Raw genomic sequence first — 6000 nt, forward strand, 5'->3', positions numbered from 1 at the left:
TTTCAGAGACACTCTGGCTACATCAGGAGGTCTAATCACCACACAATACACTCATACTTGCCCCAAAATCTGTTCTAAAGCCCGAGTACTGTCAGCCACTTCATGTTCCTGTGCTGTGGGTCACACTGACAGTTAAATCAGCATGTGGACTGTGCCTGGGTTAGCCACTCTATATATGTGCACTACATCAGGGGGAAGGAAGAGCTGCAATCCAGGCCTAAGAGCCAGGATGTGCATTTCCCCCCACTTTCCCCAGGTTTAATGCCATAAGCAGAGCAGCAGCCAACTGACTTATCTGTAGTCAGCACCTTCCGTTTTCCGAGTTGCCTATCAGAGCACAGAGGAGCCATCATGCTGCAGAACTACAGAACCTCACTTTAACCAGATTTTCCACTTCCCTTATGACCTGCCATGCCAAAATCTTTGCTGTTGGAAGAGCAGGAGATGAAGGCTGATCAAAACCTGCAATTTTGCCCAGGATACACAGCAAAGATCTAACTAGAAATTAATGGTTTGGACTATATTCCTTCCATATAATTTGTTATGCCCCAAAATATCTATATGGGGTAACTTAGAGACAAGAGAGGGTCGAGTACAAGTTTCTTAATGAGGAAACACAGTAGTGCACCATGTAGGGGGGCAGAAGAGATTGCAGACTGGCAATATTTGGCTCTATAGAGATACAGGACTGTAAAACAGGAACAGAACAGCCTAGGGATAGAGCTTCAGGACATTAAATACCTGGTGGCTGAGAGCTGGTGCAGCTGCAGCAACCAAGTCTTCATGTGCGTCTGAGCAGGGCTGCAGGATCCCTCCCGATGGAGGCGGACGTGGGTCGTGTCACGTGTGGCTTTGTCCCTGGAGTCTGGCTTCCTGCAATGTGCTCTGCAGAGGGCAGCAGCTGAAATCAGCTCAGAAACTGAAGCCAGTAAAGGGGGGAAAAGAAAAGTCAGACTGTCAGGCGACATGTCTTGCTGTGAGTATGCCCCTGTGTTTTCTGCCTTTGCCTGTTGGTTTCTGGGTTGAATTAAGTCCTAGAAATCACTGTCTTGAACCAGGCACCACAAAATAGAGCTTCAGAATAACYGGATATTTTTTTAAAAAATTGCACTATAATGTGTACAGCAAACATACAGCAGAAATCCATGATTTGACTATGTGTGGAGGAAGCCATATCCCCTCAGAAACCAAACTACAATTAAAACCAGGAATGAAATAATACATGAGTACCTACAGAATGGAAAACACCCTGAAACGAAACATATTCGAAATTTAATTTCTAAAAGAAACAAAAAGAACCTAGAGAGTCAAATCCCCTTTCACATCCTGGCAGTAGGCAAACTCCTGAAGGCCCAGCTTAGCCACAACTTCTGTTGGGTTTTGTGGTAAGTTCTCTCTGATTAAAAACCATGTTTTTAATCAGGAGGAGATCTTTGGTCAAATTGCACACTGCTACGCACTTGGCAATTCTTCTACTCAGCCAGAGTGCGGGATAAATATAAGACTAATTCCTCAGCCAAGATTCATCTATTGTGGAACTTATGATGAAGTAAGAATATAATCACTAGGTCAGTGGGGTCTATAAATTACAAGTGCTCCAACGGTTACTAACAGAAGAAACAATAAGACTTCCTGGGTTTCATTTACGGCTACGAAGCTTGTTTACTGGAAATAAGAATCTTTACCCTGGAGTGAATTTTGCTGAATGAAACTCTTAAAGTTTAAGTAAATGCAAATAGCCTACACTGAAAATGTGAAAAATAAACAAAATATCATTTAATTTAATTTGGGTATCCAAGCAAGTCATTCAGAAGTCTGTTTAATGTTTAGAAAGAAAAAGCCTTAGTTCAGTCTCTACAAATGGTTTCAGTTAGTTCCATGACTTACCATCTCATGAGGATAATCTGCTCCTAATAAGGACAGTTGCTTAGATTTATTACTCCACTGAGGTCTTGTTAAAGATCTAACAAAAATCCTACTTAATGAAAAGGACAATAGAATCTTTAAAATCAGTGTAGGGTTTAATTAGAACCTGAAACAGAATCCATGCCTTTATGCATAAGAAAAGCAAGAAGAGATTTCAAAGCTGTCTGAATACATGTAATTGGCAAAAACTATCCATTGAGCCAAAGTTAAAAAAAATATAGGCTATCATATGGAAATTGGAGTCTATTAATAAATAACAAACTTGATACATGTGCACAGCACTATTTTTTTCATGTATTTTTTAATTTGTCTAATTTGCTGGGCATATTTTAGAGCAAACATGAGACACGCTAGCTGTAAAGTTGAACAAATCCAAAAGGGACAAAAAAAGACTGGTTGAAATCAACGCAATAACACGCACCAGCGTTTAAAAACATTCCATAATGTTCCCAAAGAGCGCACACAAACCGCGGCAGTCTCAGAGCAAAACTGCTCTAATCTGTGTTCCCGTGTAGTCATTACTCACACATGGGAGTATACAATTCCTACAGTCATTTTTCATGCATGAATAGTTTAAAACCCMAAATCACTGACATTAAATASACAAGGGGGACCTCCCTTTCAAAAGTTAATGTCTTAGGAACAACGAAAGGCAGGTGCAGACAYCCGTCCCCGTGCCGGYGCCGCTCTCCGTGAGCAGAGGCTCTGGGGGCAGCTGCTGCCCTGCAGCTGGGSCTGGACCTTCCCCAGCCACTGGTCACCACCGGCCGCTCAGCCCCAGCGGCTCAGAGCCAAAGGCAGCCGGGTCATGACAGGACAGGGTGCAGCAAAGRCTCACAACTTCTCCCTTCCCACCACAACACTCTTTGGGAAGAGAGGTCAGCTCAACAGCTGCTCAGGGCAGGCAGCTTCCTTCTTGGGAGAGCATAAATTCTGAGAGTAAAGTCCCGTAACCTCTTTCTGCTTTAAGAAAAAGGCACTTTCCCTTCTCTGCTTTTCCCCAGGACAAAGGAGGCATTAGCTGGGGGGAGTGGGCACACGCAGATGGCCTCCGCACAGAGAGCAGTCGCATGTGAAGATGGCTCTGCGCAGCAGCAASGAGCGTAACATGGTGGCTCGACAGGGAGGTGACATAAAATGGTGGCCCAAGAGGGAGGTGACACAAAATGGCGGTCGGCGCCCGTGGCTGGTTCAATTTCCCCYGGCACAGTCCGAACAACAAAGCAGAAGAGCCAGCAGGAAAACTCCAGCCTGCACCCGGTCTCACAACCCCACCTGGGGAATGGCCCTTAGAAGAGAGCACATTGCYATTCCCTCTGCAGCGAGTCACTCCCTCATGCCCCGCTTCAATGCATTCTGCCCGCGGTACGCTTCAGCACGGGCCACGGTAAGCGGCCCATTTGCTATTTAGGCTTTTCTCTATATGAAATTACAGCCCTTGGCAGTGCTACGCTAGGCAACCAGCAGCTTTGCTTTTACAGCGCGTTCCTGTGTGAGTGAGCAGCAGGGTTACAACCGTCGCACAGAACAGCCAGAGGACCTGAACGACTCCCAGCCTCGAGTTTCACAGGCACAGGGACACCTCCGCAACTGGGACGCGGCAACAACATGCCCAGGCAAGCCCCGTATCGGGCCAGGAGGGGCCGCCGGGCACAACCCCGGCGCGCCCGCCCCRTGCAGCTTCAGGCCGAGGCCGCGCAGTCCCGCCGCCGCTTCCCCGCCACGGTGAGGTCGGCGCCAGCCCTTGCTGCAGAGGGAGCCGCTCCCGGCCCCAGCCCCGGCGCTCGTCGACGCCATCGAGGCCGCGGGCCCGGCCCGCCTGTCCCCATGGCGACGGGACACGGCAGCTCAAGGACGCGGCGCCCGCCGCCAACAGCACCGAGCGGCAGCGAGCCCAGCGCCGGTGGGCAGCGCGGAGCGCCCGGCCGCACCGGCCCAGGCCTCAGCCTCAGCGCTCCCCGCCACCGGCGCGGCTCGGGCTCGGGCTCGGGCTCGGGCAGGGCCTGCTCACAGCCACGCGTGTGCGGAGAGGGAAGCATGCAGCAGTGCTTAAAAAAAAAAAAAAAAGCCCTTTCTTCTGCGTATATATTTTTTTCCAAAGCAGATGGATGATTCTTCAATGTGCCTCAGGCTGGAGATTGTTAGCATAATTAAGAAGGGGAAATGCCCAATATGAGGCCTCTGTGAGAGCCATATTAAAACACTTAGTGTGCAGTGCATCCTGGGGCTTGTATTCCTCAATGACCTTTTTAAAGAAATATGTTCTGAAATCGCTCGTCGGGGTCTGTGGGCAGGCACAGATGTTTACAGATGTTAGCCAGCACTTGAAATGGTATTACTGATTCCGCTTGGTGACAGAGAGCTCATTTTCCATTCCATCTGCATAGCAACTGGAAATGTAAATTTAATGCTGCTTTTTTTTTTCCCCCGTTCTTTTGCTGGAGACACAAAACCCTGCACAGTTTTCAAGGCACTGTGGAGAGCTGTGAAGCTGGGATGCGATCTCGGAATATCCCAAGCACTCTGTGCCGTCTTTGAAGCTAACAGACAGGACTACATCTTGGTGAACTGTCACTAAGCTATGATAAAAATACAGTTGAAAAGACATTAATAGCTGCCAGTGGCAATTCCAAGCAGTATTCAGGATCTCTAGTTAGTTAATGTGCTGTGTAGTCCATTTGCCATATGCATAAAACAAAAGCTCTTTCTGGTTATCAGATGAACTGAATTAAAAATCTTGGGCCAAATGTTCCTCTCCCATATTAAGAGTTACGGGAAGGGCATTTTCCTAAAGCACATCCCCTGAGAATGCCCGCAGCAGCCTTACCCTGTCTGCCCCTTTCCCAGGATGGACTGGGGTCCTTTTTCCAGGACGAGCCACTCCAAGGAAGCTGGCCCCAGCCATGTGGCTGCTCTGTGCACTTGCCTTGATCCAGGACCTGGGATTCACCATGCAGCCCTGCGTAAAGATGCGTCCATGTCTAACATGGCTGCAGGCACAAGTTTTCCACTGAATATTAGAGCAGCTACAGCAAATGGCCTGACACTGCAGCAGCCTGGCACTGCCAGAACATACAGAAGATGTGAAGGAATACAAGTAAAGTGCCTTAATTTCTTCCATGCATCATTACACGCCAGAAGAGGAAACAGTTCCCCACAAGGCTTCAATGAACAAAAAGTATAAACTATGAGCCTACAATTAGCTGGGGCCACAKATACAAACATTCTGATAATCACCTCAATGAGTAGCTAAATGCTTCAATGATAATACCTGAAACCTTAAAAATGGTAGTCAGATTTTAAAATCAGACTGAAAAAACCAAGTAAACCAAAAGGGAATATAGAGCTGCTTTGGAAAATACTCGTGCAGAGTAAATCTAGTCAGTAGCAGAAGCTGGAGTTACTCATAAACTCCTCTGGTCCTCAGATCTGCTCCTCCAAAGGAAAAGCACTTTGGGAACCTGACAGACGCTTTGTTTTTGAGCACTCTGCCAAAGAGCTCAGATGCCAGCTAACATATGAGTTCACTCAGGTGAGCCAACAGGCATGTCCCACATCTGTTACAGCCTATCCACTGGCAAAACCAGCACCCAGTTTTCTCTATAAAACTAAAAGCAAATAAATAAATGAACAGTAGTTATTAAAAAGCAGGAGGTGTTTTCTTTGCACAAAATTCAAAGTGACATTCTGCCAGTACTAAACTCAAACATGCTTGGCAAAAGAAGTAGGCAGACTACTTCTGCTGTCACTATGACTGGTGCCATCTTACTGTCACCTTAGTTTTCCTTCTGTTGTTCACTGGTGCTTTTTCACACACATGTACACACAGATACACCCATCTACTAAAACAAAATGCAATGAAGCGTCTACTCAGCCTTATATCTGCTTAAACTGATCATGAAGCCATACAACACACTAGGAGATACTTACAGGCGTTCTCAAGAAAATACAATTAAGCTTAAATCATAGAATCATAGAATCAGTAAGGTTGGAAGGGACCTCTGGAGATCATCTAGTCCAACCTCCCTGCTCAGCAGGGTCACCTAGAGCATGTCAGACAGGGTTGCATCCAGG

The 6000-nt window shown here is 47.0% G+C and overlaps 1 protein-coding gene across 1 annotated transcript in view; it reads right to left on the reverse strand.

The window, feature by feature from the left end:
• ZNF644 (zinc finger protein 644) overlaps positions 1-760 on the reverse strand; it is an 80263-nt gene extending 79503 nt beyond the window's left edge. The window contains exon 1 of the mRNA XM_085303539.1: positions 742-760. The gene's annotated coding sequence lies outside the window, so the exon portion shown is untranslated. The remainder of the gene's footprint in view (positions 1-741) is intronic.
• Between the last annotated feature and the right edge of the window lie 5240 nt (positions 761-6000).

This window comes from Rhea americana, unplaced genomic scaffold, assembly GCF_003343005.1.
Source record: "Rhea americana isolate MKP2758 unplaced genomic scaffold, rheAme1 scaffold_2, whole genome shotgun sequence".
NCBI classification, from domain to species: domain Eukaryota; kingdom Metazoa; phylum Chordata; class Aves; order Rheiformes; family Rheidae; genus Rhea; species Rhea americana.